Consider the following 18,728-nt stretch of genomic DNA (forward strand, 5'->3'; position numbering starts at 1 on the left):
CAATGGCACTTTCATCCCACAATCCTTGTTGTTTACATTTTCCTCTGACCTTTCTACGATGAAGAGGCTACCACGTAGCTACAAGTGGATCTTGTAGAGCAGCCATTCACTTTGACTTTTATTAGCTGATTGGGTATATGGTTCCTTGTATGTTGCTTTGTTTCATTATTTAACTATCCGTACCATTTTAGAGAATAGAATACAGTCAGGGTCTGAAGAATTATCAATAAAGCATGATCCTTTCCTATGTCAGTTTCTGAATGCAGAATTCCATTTTGCTTAGACTCTGTTCTGTTATTGCACTCTAACACGTTCATTTGCCATCTACTCACCTGCAGATAGAATCATTCACAGTAAACATCCGGGAGCTACTTTCTTCTGACTTATACGCCTTTCAAATCTTGTTTGAGGTTGGCCATTGCTTCTTGCAGAAATACACACATCCCTGCCCTTTATGCTATGTGCTGATTTTTGTGGCTGAGACTTGAATATTCTTTTTCCAAAAGACTTGTCTGGGGTTTGCCACATCAGCGCTTCCTGCCAGAGGGTACCTAATCAGAACTTTTGGCCAAACCACTGTTCGTATCCCTTCTAATGTCTCTAGGTATTCAGGAGATGGAAGTCAGATAAACTTTTACTGCAATCACATTTTTCTTAATATCTTCATCCCATTTCTTAAGAAAAAGACTAACATAAAATACACTATATTCTTTCTTTAAAAAACAAGCAATGTTATTGACCTTTAATGAGTATTGTTTCTCTAAAATACTAAAAGAAACCCCATAAATGGAGCTTATCTTGGACTTAATGCATTAGTATCATAAAATGCAATTTTAAAAAGCCACATGTCATTAAGGTCTTTTATGTTTTTTAGGCATTTTCATTTCACAAAGGAAATCAGCCTTTTTGCCAAGAAAAAGAGAATTATGCAGAATGAGATTTTAGGTAGTAATATTTTACCCCTATTCATAAGTATTTTTTGAATTTTAAAGCCTGTTATAAAAAAAGTCATCAGTAGCTCTGCTAATAACTATTATCTTTATTTTATCATGGAGTATAAAGATAGATATTGTTCACTAATGGTTATAAGGGTGCATAACCAAAGTAATTGTTAACACAGGATTCTAGTAAAAATGTCCATTAGGTAATGCTATACTTTAGATATTTGTCCCCTCCAAATCTCATGTTGAAATTCGATTCCCAAAGTTGGAGGTGGAGAGGAGAACTTTTTGTAACTGTGGCTTCCTTCTCCTGATTAAATGTCGCTCTTATGCTTACAGGACTTAATATCCTAATGACAGCCCTTTACTTCCTATCTATGCTAATCACAACACAATGAGGACACTTGCATATTACACTAACAGTATTAAACCTTCCTTTACATGAGAAAATACATTCATATTTATACATCCTGCACCTATCTTCCTATATCCTTAAAGGCTACAATTATGATGGGATTTTCATGCTGTAGCTATAGTTTAACCAAAACTTTAGATTATGGACCTAGTAATAGAAACCTGCAACTTCTTATCTACCGAGAAAGTATCCAAGAACTGCTTACTCATGCCCCCATGCCTAACAACATGGCTTTCTTAATGGTTAAAGGATTAGTCATCCATTGGTCTTAGGAACCAAAAACACTGGTACAACTCCAGATAAAAGTAACAAGCGTGTGTTTTTCCACTCTTGTAATAGCCCTAATCCCTCAATATTACCAATTACTACTACCTTAACCAACCCCTGCAAAAAAGGTTCATACTCAAATTACGTAAAAATATCTATCGCATGTGCCTTCATCATTAATCTTATCCCTACCTCCCTAATGTGAGGTGTGTGTGTTATGGAGCCGTATCTGTCAGTGATAGGCTGATTAATGCCCTTTCTTGTTGGAAGGGAGTGCATTCTCCCTCTATTAGTTTTCTAAGGGCTCTTTAGAGAGCTGTTTGTTGAAAGGAGTCTGGCACCTAACCCCATCTCTCTTGCATCCTCTCTCACCACATGATCTCTGCACAGCCAGCTCCACTTTGCCTTCTACCATGAGTGGAAGCAGCCTGAGGCCCTCATCAGAAATCAAGCAGAGGCTAGTGCCATGCAACTCATACAGTCTGCAGAACTCTGAGCCAAATAACCCTCTTTCTAAAAACATATTACCCAGCTTCAGGTATTCCTTGATAGCAACAACAAAAAAGTAGACTAAGGTACTCAGCAAGTAAAGAACTACAAGATGAATACAGAAAGACGTGGAGTCTATCTCAGATACAAAGAGAGTATGCATGTACTCTCGCATGCACAGTGCTTAGCAGTATGTTAGAGACATTGTGAGTTCGAATGTCTTTGACTGCCAGTCACGAAATGCCCAACTAAGAATCATGTGAAGACAAAGTTTATTTTTCCACACATAACAAGAAATCTGGAGACAAGTGAAATGAATGTGGAATTGTGACTCAAGATAACTTTGTTCCTCTTTTCACATAGCCACCCTTATCATGCCGTCTGCAGCGTTGTCACATCAAGGATGCAAGGTAGTTCCAAGCATTTCATTCTCACACATCTTTCAAAGAAATAAGATCAACATGGATTTCTTCATGCACACCATTTCCTTTAGCCTTGAAGAAAATGCTTCCCAGAACTTCCCTGGCAGACACTCTTTTTACCGGGGACTTGCTCACATAGCTAACCCCTGCCCCACAGGAATTTAGAGAGGAGTGGCAATAATTTTCTGCTTCTATCATTTCTGCTTCCTTTGCTTCTAGACAAAGGAAATAAAAGTGGTGGAGGATGGCCATTGGGTAGACAACCAACAGTGTATTCAACAACATGAAAGTTTATGCTCAGTAAAAGCTTAAATCTAAGAATTAAAACATGACTATAAGTTTATTAAATTTTGAGGGAGATCCTCTATCAATAAAAAGCAAACAAAGTAATTATAGTCTTAATTTAGGAAAGATCGAATTTAGGGCAAGAATCATTAAACAAGACAAATAAAAGCATTTTAAAATATTGAGGTTATATTTATACTGGAATGCTGTGCCAACTTTAAAAATAATGGGACAAATCTATAGATTATTTTAGGGAATCATTTCTAAAATGTGTGTTTATAATTAAACACACATACATATTACTGAAAACTGTGCAATGCCCGAATGTATTAAAAATGTACAAACTCACATATAACTACATACACATTTATGCTTGCAAATACATTGAAAGTTTTAAAAACATTCAAGACACTTATGACAGTTTCTGAGAATCTGGATGCCTGGTGAGTAAGGGAAAGACTAGTTTTCCAATTAATATCCTTTTGTATTCAATCTTCTAAATGTTATGCCACATGGATAGTTTACCTATTTTTATTTCTCATAATATATTGATATAGAAATGCATGTCTATATATAAATAAATATCATGAACAGATTAACCTTTTTATTTTAAAGGAGGGTAATAAGAAAAAGAGAAGAGCTGTATGGCACCAGTAATAAGGAAACCATTACTTACCGTGCAAGATTAGAACAGGATCCAAAGGAGACTATGACAAAATCTAAGTTATGAAAACACAGCGTTGCCCACATGCTATTTGATACAGAATAATTGGCCTAAAGCAGATTAATGATACATTTCCTTACTGATATCTTCAAAAGGATGTTGATTTCTGATTGTGTATGCAAGTCTAGTTTATTATAATGAATACCTGCCTAGGAGGAATAGGAAGCATAAAGAGATCCTTTTATGATTTTATGCAGTGCTACCTCCTCCATCTTACCAGACAGAAAATAATAACAATGGTAATAATGATAATCAAAAATATTCTTAGTGGTGATGCAGTGTTCCTCAATTTTCTAACCGTAAATTAGTCCTTACGATTAAATAACGATTATAAATTTAAATCGAGAGGGTACAAATTTGGAATACTGAACTACACTAAAAGGAAAGCAACTTTTTTTCTTTTTTCTTTTTGAGACGGAGTTTCACTCTTGTTACCCAGGCTGGAGTGCAATGGCACCATCTTGGCTCACCGCAACCTCCACCTCCTGGGTTCAGGCAATTCTCCTGCCTCAGCCTCCTGAGTAGCTGGGATTACAGGCACGTGCCACCATGCCCAGCTAATTTTTTGTATTTTTAGTAGAGACGGGGTTTCACCATGTTGACCAGGATGGTCTCGATCTCATGACCTCGTGATCCACCCACCTCAGCCTCCCGAAGTGCTAGGATTACAGGCAACTTTCTTTATTCTTAGTTTTCTAGCATTAAGGGAAGCAACAATATGGCTGTGAAATAGCTAATCACACCTATGGAAACATTTCTGGCTTGGGGTACTTTTTTCTCTTTTCCTTTCCTTTGCTATCCTCTCTTCACCTCTTCTTTCATTCTCTGAAATGATTAAAACAGGAGGTAATTTTAAACAAACTTTTCTTGAAACTGATCCTGGACAGTGATTTTTGCCACTTGCAGGTCTTTCTATTCTAGACGTTAAACTAGTTATAAACTTGCCACATCTTAATAATATTGTTGGTACTGACAATAGCACTCAGCGAATATATTTTTAACTCTCAGAAATTCAGTCACAAGATCAGTTACAACTTTTGCTATCAAGGGAACTTCCCAGACGTATTCTAGTTTGAAGATTCTGCCAAGAAATCTGAGCTCTGTTCAAGGTTCTAGCTGTCATTTCATGAAAGAATCCTCGAATTTTAACAGTTTAAACAGAAAGCTTTATAACATCATCTTTTCCCGTTGGGAATACACTTCCAAAGCCTCAGAATCTGAAATAACATTCCCTGGGACTTCATTAAATTTTATTTCAAACATATTATATGTTTAAATATATATACATGTTTATCATGTGACCAGTATTTTATATAACAAATACATTTAATGATAGCAGCAAAGAAGAATGAAATAAGCATCGAAAATGGCCATATACTGTAATCCCCGCACTTTGGGAGGCCGAGGCGGGTGGATCACGAGGTCAAGAGATCAAGACCATCCTGGTCAACATGGTGAAACCCGTCTCTACTAAAAATACAAAAAATTAGCTGGGCACGGTGGCGTGTGCCTGTAATCCCAGCTACTCAGGAGGCTGAGGCAGAAGAATTGCTTGAACCCAGGAGGTGGATGCAGTGAGCCGAGATCACGCCATTGCACTCCAGCCTGGGTAACAAGAGCGAAACTCCGTCTCAAAAAAAAAAAAAAAAAAAGAAAAATAAAAAAAGAAAATGGCCGTATAATTTTATTTTTAAAATTGCTGCTTGAATGTCTGATTATTCCTTTGCCTATTTCACTCATCCCCCACTTCAATTCTCAGTTTGTTATTGTAACTACAACTTGTTTTCTATTTAGTTACTTTACAGTAGGCGCTATTTTCAAGCTTGGGAAAAAAATTCTACAGTTTCTGTGACTTTGCAAAAGTAATTTAATTGACTCAGGATCTGACCTCCAAACTAGAGCTATGTGATTAAACTGAAGCAGGATACCAACAGCCTGAAATGCCCTTATAATCCTCCACAGAGGCCAGGTTTGCTGGTGCCCATAGTGGCATGTGGGCCAAGTTTGGGGTGAGTTCTTTACTGCCTGATGAATGAGAAGGATTGTTCAGTTGGCCAAGCAAGTCAATGAACACAGTATGATTGTTACACTAGAATCTTCCATCTAAGTCAGTGGGGTTGTGTCTCCAACTAAAAGAAGGATGGGAACCATCTTCTTGGAAAGACTTAAAAGTTGTTACATTTTTTTAGAGAAAAGTAGATGTATTATTTATTCATAAGGCTAAACTTGTGGGGAATGAGAGTAATTAATATGCTCCCTGGTTAGAATGGGTGGCAGAAAGAATTAGCTGAGGGGTTAAAAGAAAAGTTTATCTGTATCTCAGGAAACAAGGCTACCTGCAGAAAATTCAGTGTTTTGGTGTCTCACTATTATTTGCTAGCTAGAGCATTTAGCACTAACTTTAGCATGACAGGTAGAAAGAAAATCCTTAATATTTATATTGCATTAATAAGAATATAAGGCTTATTGTAGGATTGATAGAATCCATTTATAAAATGGCCTGTACAGCATCCGATATGTTTAGAACATCAAATGAATTAAATGCCTTCAGATGGAGGTTGCTGCTGAGCATGACAGTGAATGAGCCGCAGTGCAGATTCATTGATTATCTTAATTTTAAGAGTCAATAACAGACCCAGCCTACTCTGAATAGATGTTCTCTATGACAGACCCTCTCAGGTCCATCACTAGTATGTCAGATAACTTTTGTGATGGCATTCTGAACTCTGGAAAAGAAGGACATCGTGGAAATTCAAGGTCAAGTCTTACTGTAGTTGTTATTACCGTAAAAACCTACTCAGCCAGAACAGATTACTTTAACTGAATTTTTAGTTTTACTGAGAGTCATCTAAGATGCTTTTTTAAACATCTGTAGTTTAAACATGACTTATATGTATTAATCCTGTTTCCTGTCACAGACATTGCAAGCAAAAGCAAAGTTTTTATATGGCTCATCATTTGATAAAATATCTTTTTTTGTTATTTTGAATGAAATAACATTAAGTGAAGAAAGGAAACTGGAATAGAACCAGGATAAGCACTTTTCCCAATTCTGTCATTAGCTTGCTCTGTGATCCTAAGCTTTTCCTGTCTTGTGACTCAGTTCCCTTCTCTATAACTAAGAAAGTTACACTTGTCCTACCTACTTTCCAGAGCTGTCAAGAGCTTCACCTTCGCAAAGAAACATCTGTACACTTTGGTTAGCATCGAGCATTATAGAAATATTAAAGAATCCATGGTTAGAGAAAGCAGACTGCGATAAATATATGACAACCCTATAGTATACCCTAAGCGGGGGCAAGTTTCTGTTTGATTCATTTTCAGTAGTTCTTTGCTGGAGCATTACATTTTTAATAAGTTGCATCTGTTGCCTAAAAAGATAATTTGAGAATCGCATCTGCCAATAATCGAGGATTTAACCTAGATTCCAGTTTTTAAAAGTTCATCTTGGCTGTCATGTAGCAAGCATCTTTTATGTCCTGGATATCATGCTACACAAACTTTAATTCTTATCCACAGTGGGAGATTAGAAAGAATCCTGATTTCTTGCTTCTAATTAACAATGTAGAACTTTATTCTGGTTCTTTCCTGGTACAAGTTAAGCAGTGTAAACCTTTGAAAGGTAATTATGCACCTATAGTTACCCTTCCAGCAACTGTCCTAGCCTTTCAACGTTAAGTTATTAAGCAAACAATTAAAACAATGAAGATTAATTTATTTTAGTAAAAAAGAACTTGAGAATCTGCTCATGGTTAGACACTATGTCAACTGCTGAAGACAAAAATGAAGCACACATCACTCTTGAGGCTGCCTTCCTCTCTGAGGAAACAGAATGAGTAAATAAACAATACAATGATCTAACAGCTATGGCAGAATTACGAATACTGTACTAGGAGACCACGCACAAGGTAGAGACAAAGTCAGGTTGCAGTGTTAGGGAAATTCTTCCTGATAAAGAATATATTTGGTGGATGAAATAACATTTGTTAGTTGGAGAAAGAAGTGTCACATCCAGAACCAATTTTCATGTGGACAGAAGCATCAACATAAAAACGTCAGTCTATTTTGTCAGAGCTATGGGCAGTGGGAGAAGGTGCAAGATGAAAATGGGTTTGGGCCATATTATGAAGGACCTTGCATGCTATTCCCAGGAGTATGGCTTAAGATGCTAAAAGCAATGGGAAAATACTCAAGATTTCAAGTAGGAGTCGGATATGATCCATTTAAAAAATTTATGTAATATATGCAATTGGTGGTAGAGTTAGGAAGATGTGGAAAAAAAAGTACATTTTGGGACAAAAAAATGAGGGCCTAAACAAAAGCAGTTCTGAGACTTTTTAGAGTAAAGGCATAGTGATTCTTTTGTTCTAAGGGAGACAGACAGAGGGAAGTTCAGGTGCCACAAGCTAATGGTTTAAGTGAGTACTGAATGATAATGACATTGACAGTAATAATGAAGGAAAATTTGGGAAAGAAAATACTTCTTTGGGACTTAGTATCAGTGAAGCTGTAAAACATCAAAGTGAAAATGTCCAGGGAGCAACTAGAAAACTGGATCTATATCTCAAATATAATAGACGATGCATCTTTGTTCATCAGCAGTAGCTGATGTTATTGAAACTGATGGAAGATACTGAAATCACCCCAAAACGTGCTCCATTAACCTAGAGAATTAATAGTTTCGCTAACATATCAACACTTACTTTCTTCTCCAGTTTCCAATAAAAATGGTTTTTATGATACTAGGTTATTATTTTACAGGTGTCAACTATTACTAAGGTAATCCTAAAATTTTAAGTATAAATCAAATCAGGTTTGCTATTAATAAATATGCTTAAGAGATAGTTATAGACTGGGACTGTTCCTGACACACTGAAACATAGGATCATGCTAATTATTGTTCATCAACTTTCTATAACCCTTTATCATCTAGAAGATCACATGCGTACCATCATTAGCTTGAATTCTATGCACTCAGTTTTGCTCATTTCTGCAAACTGCATTTTTTTCCCAGATCCACTTGTTCCTTTTTAATAGTAAGTATCCTTTTAGTTTCAGTCCCAGAACTTCAGGGCTTGAATTAGCATGTCGTAAACTATGCCTTAATCTTTACCATTGGTAACTGTTTATTACTCTGAGTGTGGTCTTTATCAAGAAATTATTCACTGTGGAAAGTTAAATATATATGAAGTTGATTTAATTTAAAAGTAACTTTATATATAAAGATTATAGAGCATAATTGCTTTAAAATGATCCTGAAATCAAAGAGGCCCTTCACTTAAAATTTCATGGCTGGACTTTCTGGGCCTGCATGTAAGAAGCACAAAATTTGTCACACTATACTAACAATAAGTAAGAAAATAAACTAAAAAACTGTGCAACTCTTCTTAAATTCATCGGAGAAGAAGATCACAGGGAATACTTCTGCTTGTACAATTTAGAAAGGCAGATGGGCAAGTAAAGAGAATGATAATTTATAAGAGGAGAATCCCATGAACAGAAACCTTCATGGGAACACCTGCCTGAATAGAAAATCCTAAACTATGATTGATGGATTTTTGGAGACTCGGTGTAGGTAACTCTGAGGGTTAAAAATCAGGGGATGAACTCAGTCATAGGGTGACCCCCACACAGTAAATATCAGAGAAAAATCCCTGTAAGTGTCCAGCAGGAGGAGGGAAAAAATTATTCTGAAATATGCTGGAGCATCCTGTTCTAAATGAGGCCTGCCCTTTAAGAAAAACTATTTTATTAGAGTCCAAGCTGCTGTGGCTTTCTCAGAGACTAACCTACTTCAGGGAAGAAAAATAGCCAATTCCAGATGTAGAGGCCTGCTACACGTTTCCATGTGGGGAAAGGAAAACACTTAATTTTAGCTCACTCTAGCTATTCTACCCCATCTAAGAAGGGAAAAGTTCTGATATTTACTAGTGAAATTCACAATCAGGGACATAAGCTCATCTGAAGGCTAAGATCAAATCATAGGACTATAATATACTTTTCCACACATCTAACTACTACATTTAAAAAGACATATTTGTTTATTCTGGTTCCTTCTTCCCCTAAAACACCATGTTGACTATTCAATAAGAAATTGCAATGCATACTAAAAGAAATAATACACAGTTTGAAGAGATTGAACAAGCATCAGGACCAGAGTCAGATATGGAAGGAATGCTAGAATTAACCAACCAGAAATTTAAACAAACAAACAAAACTATGAGTAATGGGCAAAGGCTTTTTATTTGAAAAGTAGACAACATGCAAGAAAAGATGGATAATGTAAGCAGATTCCTTACTAGCGCCCTCTAGATTAGTGCCCTCTTCTAGGCGTGAGTTCTCAGTCTCATGGGACTAAATAAGTTACTGGAAAGTGGGTTGTTATAAAAGTGAGTTTGGCTTATTAGACCCTCTCTTCCTCTCTTATCTGCCCTGTGATCTCTTTGCATATGCCCACACCCTTTCTACTTTCTGCTATGAGTGGAAGCAGCAAGAGGCCCTCTCCAAGTACAGACGCCCAATCTTGAAATCTGAACCATCAGAACTGTGAGTCAAATACATATATTTTAATTATAAATTACCCAGTATCTGGTGTACTGTTATAGCAACAACAATTAAAAAAAAAAAAAAAAAACTAAGGCATGTGTCAATAAAGCTGGGAATTTCTTAAAAAATATTTTGAACTAAATGAAAATGAAAATGCAACTTATCAACATTTGTGAGACACAGTGAAAGCAGTGCTTAGAAATTTATAGCATTGAATGCTTTTATAAGAAAATTTTAAAAAAATCTTACATCAATGCTCCAAGTTTCTACCTTAGGAAATTAGAAAAAGAAGAGTAATTAAATCCAAAAAGTAAGCAGCAGAAACGAAATAATAAAAATTAAACCAGAAATCAGTGAACCAACAGAAAATCAGTAGAGAAAATCAATAAAACCAAAAGCTATTTACTTGAGTAGATCAATAAAATTTATAAAGTTTTAGCCATGCTAACCATAGAGGTAAAGGATAAGAGAGAAAACACAAAACACTAATATCAGAAATAAAAGGTAAGTCATCACTACAGATCCCCTGGGCACAGAAGGGATAATAAAGGAATACTATAAACAAATCTAATTTCAGAAATTTAGAATTTCACGAATTTGAAAAACTAGATGAAATAGATCAAGTCCTTGAAAAATACAATCTGCAAAATTCATATAAAAAGAAATAATCTGAATAAATTAATATTAATTAAATTTATTAAACATTAATAAACTTCCAAAACAGAAAGCACTGGGTTCAGATAAGTTCACTCGTAAATTCCATCAAATATTTCAGAAGAAAATTGTACCAATTCTCTATAATCTCTTCAAGAAGACAGAAAAAGATGGTATACTTCCTAAATCATTCTATGAAGTCAACATTAATATCAAAACCAGCCAGAGACATTTTAAGAAAAGAAAATGTCAGGCTAATATCTTTCATAAACATAGATTCAAAAATCCTCAGTAAAACGTAAGCAAAATGAATCCAACAAAGTATAAAAGGAATACCACAGCCAGATACGTTTTATTCCAAGTATGCAATGCTACTTAACTACTAGAAAATAAATTATTGTCATTCATCATATCGAAAAAGAAAAAAGCACACAAATAGATGAAGAAAAAGCATTAGGAAGAAATAAATAAAACTGTTTGCAGATAGCATTATTTTCTATGTAGAAAATCTGGAAGAATCTATAAGAAAACATGTGGAACTATAGGCACTTACAGCAAGGTTGCAGAATACAATGTTTGTATTCCAAAAGTCAATTGCTTTTTTATATATCAGCAATAAACAAATGGAACTTGAAATTAAAAACACTATTATTTACATTACCATTCCCCGAATTAAATACTTAGGTACAAATCTAACAAGAGATGTATTTAATCTTTATGAGGCATAATATAAAACCCTAATGAAAGCCATCAAAAACTAAATGGAGAGAGAGTTCACGTTTTTCACTAGTTATATTCAATATTGCCAAGATATCATTTATTTCCAAACTGGGTCTATAGATTCAATATAGTTGCCACCACCAAAATCTCTTCAAGTTATTTTCTGAATATTGACAAACTTACCTCAAAGTTCATATGGAAAGGCAATAAATAAATAAATAAAACAGAATCGCCTACTCAATAGTGAAGGAAAATAAAGTTGGATTACTGACCCTACCTGACTTCAAGATTTAGTATAAATCTTTATTAATCAAGACCGTGAAGTGTTAGTGAAACAACAGACAAATAGATAAATCGGACAGAACAGAAAGCCCAAATGTACATCCATATCAATATATTCAACTGATCATTGACAAAGGAACGAAAGCAATGCAATAGTCATTTCAACAAATGGTGGGACAATTGAACATTCAAACAAAAAAAATAAAGGATGGGTCTAGATCCAGACCTTCACACCGTTCACAATAATTAGCTCATAATATATCATAAACCTAAAGTAAAATGGAAAACTCTACAACTCCTAAAAGAAAGTACAGGAGAAAATCCAGGTGATGTTGCGTAGGGAAATGACTTTTTAGATACAATATTAAAACCATGACACAAGAAAGACAATTGATAGGCTGAAGGTAATAAAAATTAAAAGCTTTTGCTCTGTGAAATAAATGGAGAGAATGAGAAAAGGAAGAGACTGGGAGAACATACTTGCAAAATACAGACCTAATAAAGGACAGTTATCCAAAATATACAAAGAATTCTTAAAATTCAACAGTAAGAAAGCAAACAACCCAATTTAAAAATGGGAAAAGATCTGAGTGGACATCTCATCAAAGATACACAGATGGCATGGATACGAAAACATGTTCAATATCATAGGCCATTATGAAATTGAAAATCCAAATAAAAATGAGACTTGACTACTCACCTATTAGAATGACCCAAATTCAAAATACTTCAAGAGGAACATTTGCACGACAGCCATCTAGAAGCCCTCAGTTTTGGTCTCCTCACCCTAGAAAGACAGTCAAAATAATAAACAACTATATTTGATTAAAGTAAGCAAAGGAAAGTACTTGAGTACATCAAAAGAGTAGCAGAAACTCTGCAAAGCATATAAACCCAGGATGGCTACAGAGAATAGAAGTAAACACCTGGCCTCCACCACCCTATTCCCCAGCCAGGAGCAGCCAGAACCAGGAGGGAACTTCCTCATGCAAGAATGTGACCTCACAGGCAGTAAGCCCAACCGAGTACTCACAGCTGTGCTTCCTCCTGAAAAGGAGCTAACACTACACGCCACCTGCTTCGGTCAACACAGCTACTGTGCTAGGCTTTCTTGAAATTGGAACTCCTGCTAGATGATGTCCCTTTTCAGGGGTGAGTGGCCGCAGCACCCTCTCATTCCAGAGCTCAACCACCCCTACCTGGTGGACCAACATCAATGAGCCAACCTGCTGCTACATCCTCTTGCATGAAGCCAAGTTGCAAACGAGCCACCACATCTACCTCTTCTGGTTACAGCTGTCCCCTGCCCCTCAGGGCCAGGGCTGAAGCATGCAATGCCTCCAGGGAAAATGGTGGTTTGGCAGAGCCACTCCATCTACTCCTCTCATTTACTGCCACACCCTGACCCTTGTGGCTGAACTGAAACAGCAATCTGCCTCCTGGGAGAACAGTACCTAGGCCACTCAGAGCTGTCACGCTCCTCCAGTGAGTGATTTGACGCTATAGTCTGCCTCCTGGGAAATGCTGCCTTGGCCGTCTAGAAGAGCCATGATCCCCTGCACATTAGCTGCAGAAGTGCCTTGCATCTTAGGAAAAAAGTGGCTTGTCCACCCAGAACACTCTTGTCCCCTGGGTTTGAGCTGAATCAACACATCACCTCCTGGTTAGTTAGTGCCTTGGCTAAGCCAAGCAGCTGTGCAGCCTAGAGATGGCCTGATGTCATAATCTCCATGTTAGGGAAACAGAACACTGGCGGAGCTGAGACACTGCTGTACAGACCAAACCACCTTAGAACTCTGCTCCTCTAGAACTCTAATTCCCTAGTTTTTTTTGTTTTTTTTTTTTTTTTGAGACAGTTTCGCTCTTGTGACCCAGGCTGGAGTGCAATGACACGATCTCGGCTCACTGCAACCTCCGCCTCCTGGGTTCAGGCAATTCTCCTGCCCCAGCCTCCCAAGTAGCTAGAATTACAGGCATGTGCCACCATGCCCAGCTAATTTTTTGTATTTTTAGTAGAGACGGGTCTCACCATGTTGACCAAGATGGTCTCGAGCTCTTGATGTCATGATCCACCGGCCAGGCCCTCCCAAAGTGCTAGGATTACAGGCTTGAGCCACTGCGCCCGGACTAACACCCTAGTTTCTAAACCGCTGCAATATCTCTCTTCAAGAACCAAAGAAATCACTGTGCTGCTCCTTACCCTCTAAGTCCCAAGAACCAGCTGTAGTCCACCATCCTGGGGTCTTTCTTCTACTCTAGTTGGCCTCACAGAGTCTAGGATACTGATGTATTCTACGATTCCAGGGGTCAGAGTCACCATGACATGATGTCTCATTGCGACAGGCCTGATTTGCCACTTTCCCCTATCAGCTCTGGTTGCTAAATTGCAGCTGTCCCCTGCTCCCTGAGCCTAAACCTCCAGAGCACTCTTTCTAATCCAAAGCTGGAACAATGCTATAAGCTGTTACCCTGCCTCCCTGATAAGAGTCATAGCTATCACCTGGTTTTCTAGGCCCACGCTGCTGAGGGGTGCCTCAGAGTCACAGACACATGAGTTCTGTGGGCAATCTACATCCACTTGTGACTCAGAGTTAACCTGAACTCCAAAACCCAGGTGCCACAAGACTCTGAGCCTAGGTCCCTGGCTCCACAGCCACTCTAGCACTCATACTTTAAAACCCAGAGCGACTACAGCTGCTTATGGCAGTGTTAGACTCAAAACCAGAGGGAGCCCTTTGGCTTAGTCTTGTTAGAGGGAGGGAAATTCAGAATAGGAAGACCCTAAAAACCTTTGCCATCTAGGACTCAGAAAACTCACCCTGCTGCTGCCACAAAGTCATACAGCCTAGGCCACAGAGGCATTCACAGTCATCACTGACATTGAGCACAGCTGAAGATGCTATGATCCCCTGCACTTTAGCTGCAGAAGTGCCTTGCATCTTGGGAAAAAAGTGGCTTGGCCACCCAAAACAGTCTTGTCCCCTGGGTTTGAGCTGAATGAACACATCACATCCTGGTTAGTTAGTGCCTTGGCTAAGCCAAGCAGCTGTGCAGCCTAGAGATGGTCTGATGTCATAATCTCCGTGTTAGGGAAACAGAACATTGGCTAAGCTGAGACACTGCTGTACAGACCAAACCACCTTAGAACACTGCTCCTCTAGAACTGGGCTAACTCCCTAGTTTTTTTTTTTTTTTTTTGAGACGGAGTTTCGCTCTTGTGACCCAGGCTGGAGTGCAATGGCACGATCTCGGCTCACTGCAACCTCCGCCTCCTGGGTTCAGGCAATTCTCCTGCCCCAGCCTCCCAAGTAGCTAGGATTACAGGCACGCGCCACCATGCCCAGCTAATTTTTTGTATTTTTAGTAGAGACGGGGTCTCACCATGTTGACCAAGATGGTCTCGAGCTCTAGATGTCATGATCCACCGGCCAGGCCCTCCCAAAGTGCTGGGACTACAGGCTTGAGCCACTGCGCCTGGACTAACACCATAGTTTCTAAACAGCTGCAATATCTCCCTTGAAGAACCAAAGAAATCACTGTGCTGCTCCTTACGCTCTAGGTCCCAAGAACCAGCTGTAGTCCACCATCCTGGGGTCTTTCTTCCACTCTAGTTGGCCTCACAGAGTCTAGGATACTGATGTATTTCACCATTCCAGGGTTCAGAGTCACCATGACATCATGTCTCATTGCCAGAGGCCTGATTTGCCACTGTCCCCTATCAGCTCTGGTTGCCAAATTGCAGTTGTCCCCTGCTCCCTGAGCCTAAACCTCCAGAGCACTCTTTTGAATCCAAAGCTGGAACAATGCTATAAGCTGTTACCCCGCCTCCCTGATGAGAGTCATAGCTATCACCTGGTTTTCTAGGCCCAGCCTGCTGAGGGGTCCCTCAGAGTCACAGACACCTGAGTTCTGTGGGCAATCTACATCCACTTGTGACTCAGAGTTAACCTGAACTCCAAAACCCAGGTGCCACAAGACTCTGAGCCTAGGTCCCTGGCTCCACAGCCACTCTAGCACTCATACTTTAAAACCCAGAGCGACTACAGCTGCTTATGGCAGTGTTAGACTCAAAACCAGAAGGAGCCCTTTGGCTTAGTCTTGTTAGAGGGAGGGAAATTGAGAATAGGAAGACCCTAAAAACCTTTGCCATCTAGGACTCAGAAAACTCACCCTGCTGCTGCCACAAAGTCATACAGCCTAGACCACAGAGGCATTCACAGTCATCACTGACATGGAGCACAGCTGAAGATGCTATGATCCCCTGCACTGTAGCTGCAGAAGTGCCTTGCATCTTGGGAAAAAAGTGGCTTGGCCACCCAGAACAGTCTTGTCCCCTGGGTTTGAGCTGAATCAACACATCACCTCCTGGTTAGTCAATGCCTTGGCTTAGCCAAGCAGCTATGCAGCCTAGAGATGGTCTGATGTCATAATCTCCATGTTAGGGAAACAGAACACTGGCTGAGCTGAGACACTGCTGTACAGACCAAACAACCTTAGAGCTCTGCTCTTCCAGAACTCGGCTAACTCCCTAGTTTCTAAACCACTGCAATATTTTCCTTCAAGAACCAAAGAAATCACTGTGCTGCTCTTTACCCTCTAGGTCCCAAGAAACAGCTGTAGTCCACCAACCTGGGGTCTTTCTTCCACTCTAGTTCACCTCACAGTCTAGGATACTGATGTATTCCACCATTCCAGGGTTCAGAGTCACCATGACATGATGTCTCATTGCCACAGGCCTGATTTGCCACTTTCCCCTATCAGCTCTGGTTGCCAAATTGCAGCTGTCCCCTGCTCCCTGAGCCTAAACCTCCAGGGCACTCTTTTTAATCCAAAGCTGGAACAATGCTATAAGCTGTTACCCCACCTCCCTGATTAGAGCCATAGCTATCACCTGGTTTTCTAGGCCCATGCTACTGAGGAGTCCCTCGGAGTCACAGACACCTGAGTTCTGTGGGCAATCTACATCCACTTGTGACTCATAGAGTTAACCTGCACTCCAAAACCCAGGTGCCACAAGACTCTGAGCCTAGGTCCCTGGCTCCACAGCCACTCTAGCACTCATACTCTAAAACCCAGAGAGACTACAGCTGCTTATGGCAGTGTTAGACTCAAAACCAGAGGGAGCCCTTTGGCTTAGTCTTGTTAGAGGGAGGGAAATTGAGAATAGGAAGACCCTAAAAACCTTTGCCATCTAGGACTCAGAAAACTCACCCTGCTGCTGCCACAAAGTCATACAGCCTAGGCCACAGAGGCATTCACAGTCATCACTGACATTGAGCACAGCTGAAGATGCTATGATCCCCTGCACTTTAGCTGCAGAAGTGCCTTGCATCTTGGGAAAAAAGTGGCTTGGCCACCCAGAACAGTCTTGCCTCCTGGGTTTGAGCTGAATGAACACATCACATCCTGGTTAGTTAGTGCCTTGGCTAAGCCAAGCAGCTGTGCAGCCTAGAAATGGTCTGATGTCATAATCTCCGTGTTAGGGAAACAGAACATTGGCTAAGCTGAGACACTGCTGTACAGACCAAACCACCTTAGAACTCTGCTCCTCTGGAACTCGGCTAACTCCCTAGTTTTTTTTTTTTTTTTTTTTTGAGATGGAGTTTCTCTCTTGTGACCCAGGCTGGAGTGCAATGGCGCGATCTTGGCTCACCGCAACCTCCGCCTCCTGGGTTCAGGCAATTCTCCTGCCCCAGCCTCCTGAGTAGCTGGGAATACAGGCATGTGCCACCATGCCCAGCTAATTTTTTGTATTTTTAGTAGAGACGGGTCTCACCATGTTGACCAAGATGGTCTCAAGCTCTAGATGTCATGATCCACTGGCCTCGCCTCCCAAAGTGCTGGGATTACAGGCTTGAGCCACCGCGCTCGGCCTAACACCCTAGTTTCTAAACTGCTGCAATATCTCTCTTCAAGAACCAAAGAAATCACTGTGCTGCTCCTTACCCTCTAGGTCCCAAGAACCAGCTGTAGTCCACCATCCTGGGGTCTTTCTTCCACTCTAGTTCGCCTCACAGAGTCTAGGATACTGATGTATTCCACCATTCCAGGGTTCAGAGTCACCATGACATGATGCCTCATTGCCACAGGCCTGATTTGCCACTTTCCCCTATCAGCTCTGGTTGCCAAATTGCAGCTGTCCCCTGCTCCCTGAGACTAAACCTCCAGGGCACTCTTTTGAATCCAAAGCTGGAACAATGCTATAAGCTGTTACCCCGCCTCCCTGATTAGAGTCATAGCTATCACCTGGTTTTCTAGGCCCACGCTGCTGAGGGGTGCCTCAGAGTCACAGACACCTGAGTTCTGAGGGCAATCTACATCCACTTGTGACTCATAGAGTTAACCTGAACTCCAAAACCCAGGTGCCACAAGACTCTGAGCCTAGGTCCCTGGCTCCACAGCCACTCTAGCACTCACTCTAAAACCCAGAGAGACTACAGCTGCTTATGGCAGTGTTAGACTCAAAACCAAAAGGAGCCCTTTGGCTTAGTCTTGTTAGAGGGAGGGAAATTGAGAATAGGAAGACCCTAAAAACCTTTGCCATCTAGGACTCAGAAAACTCACCCTGCTGCTGCCACAAAGTCATACAGCCTAGGCCACAGAGGCATTCACAGTCATCACTGACATTGAGCACAGCTGAAGATGCTATGATCCCCTGCACTTTAGCTGCAGAAGTGCCTTGCATCTTAGGAAAAAAGTGGCTTGGCCACCCAAAACAGTCTTGTCCCCTGGGTTTGAGCTGAATGAACACATCACATCCTGGTTAGTTAGTGCCTTGGCTAAGCCAAGCAGCTGTGCAGCCTAGAGATGGTCTGATGTCATAATCTCCATGTTAGGGAAACAGAACATTGGCTGAGCTGAGACACTGCTGTACAGACCAAACCACCTTAGAACTCTGCTCCTCTAGAACTCGGCTAACTCCCTAGTTTTTTTTTTTTTTTTTTTTTTGAGACGGAGTTTCGCTCTTGTGACCCAGGCTGGAG

The 18,728-nt window shown here is 40.0% G+C and overlaps 1 protein-coding gene across 19 annotated transcripts in view; it reads right to left on the reverse strand.

Moving 5' to 3' along the window:
* Positions 1 to 18,728, reverse strand: part of LOC128932316 (uncharacterized) — a 455,935-nt gene that overhangs the window by 43,696 nt on the left and 393,511 nt on the right. For 18 of the 19 annotated variants that reach the window (XR_013536601.1, XR_013536602.1, XR_013536600.1 and 15 more), the window contains one exon: positions 12,446 to 12,532. The exons of the other annotated variant lie outside the window; for it this stretch is intronic. The gene's annotated coding sequence lies outside the window, so the exon portion shown is untranslated. The remainder of the gene's footprint in view (positions 1 to 12,445; positions 12,533 to 18,728) is intronic. 19 annotated transcript variants of the gene reach the window in all.

The sequence above is a fragment of the Callithrix jacchus genome, chromosome 6 (assembly GCF_049354715.1).
Source record: "Callithrix jacchus isolate 240 chromosome 6, calJac240_pri, whole genome shotgun sequence".
In the NCBI taxonomy this organism is placed as follows: domain Eukaryota; kingdom Metazoa; phylum Chordata; class Mammalia; order Primates; family Cebidae; genus Callithrix; species Callithrix jacchus.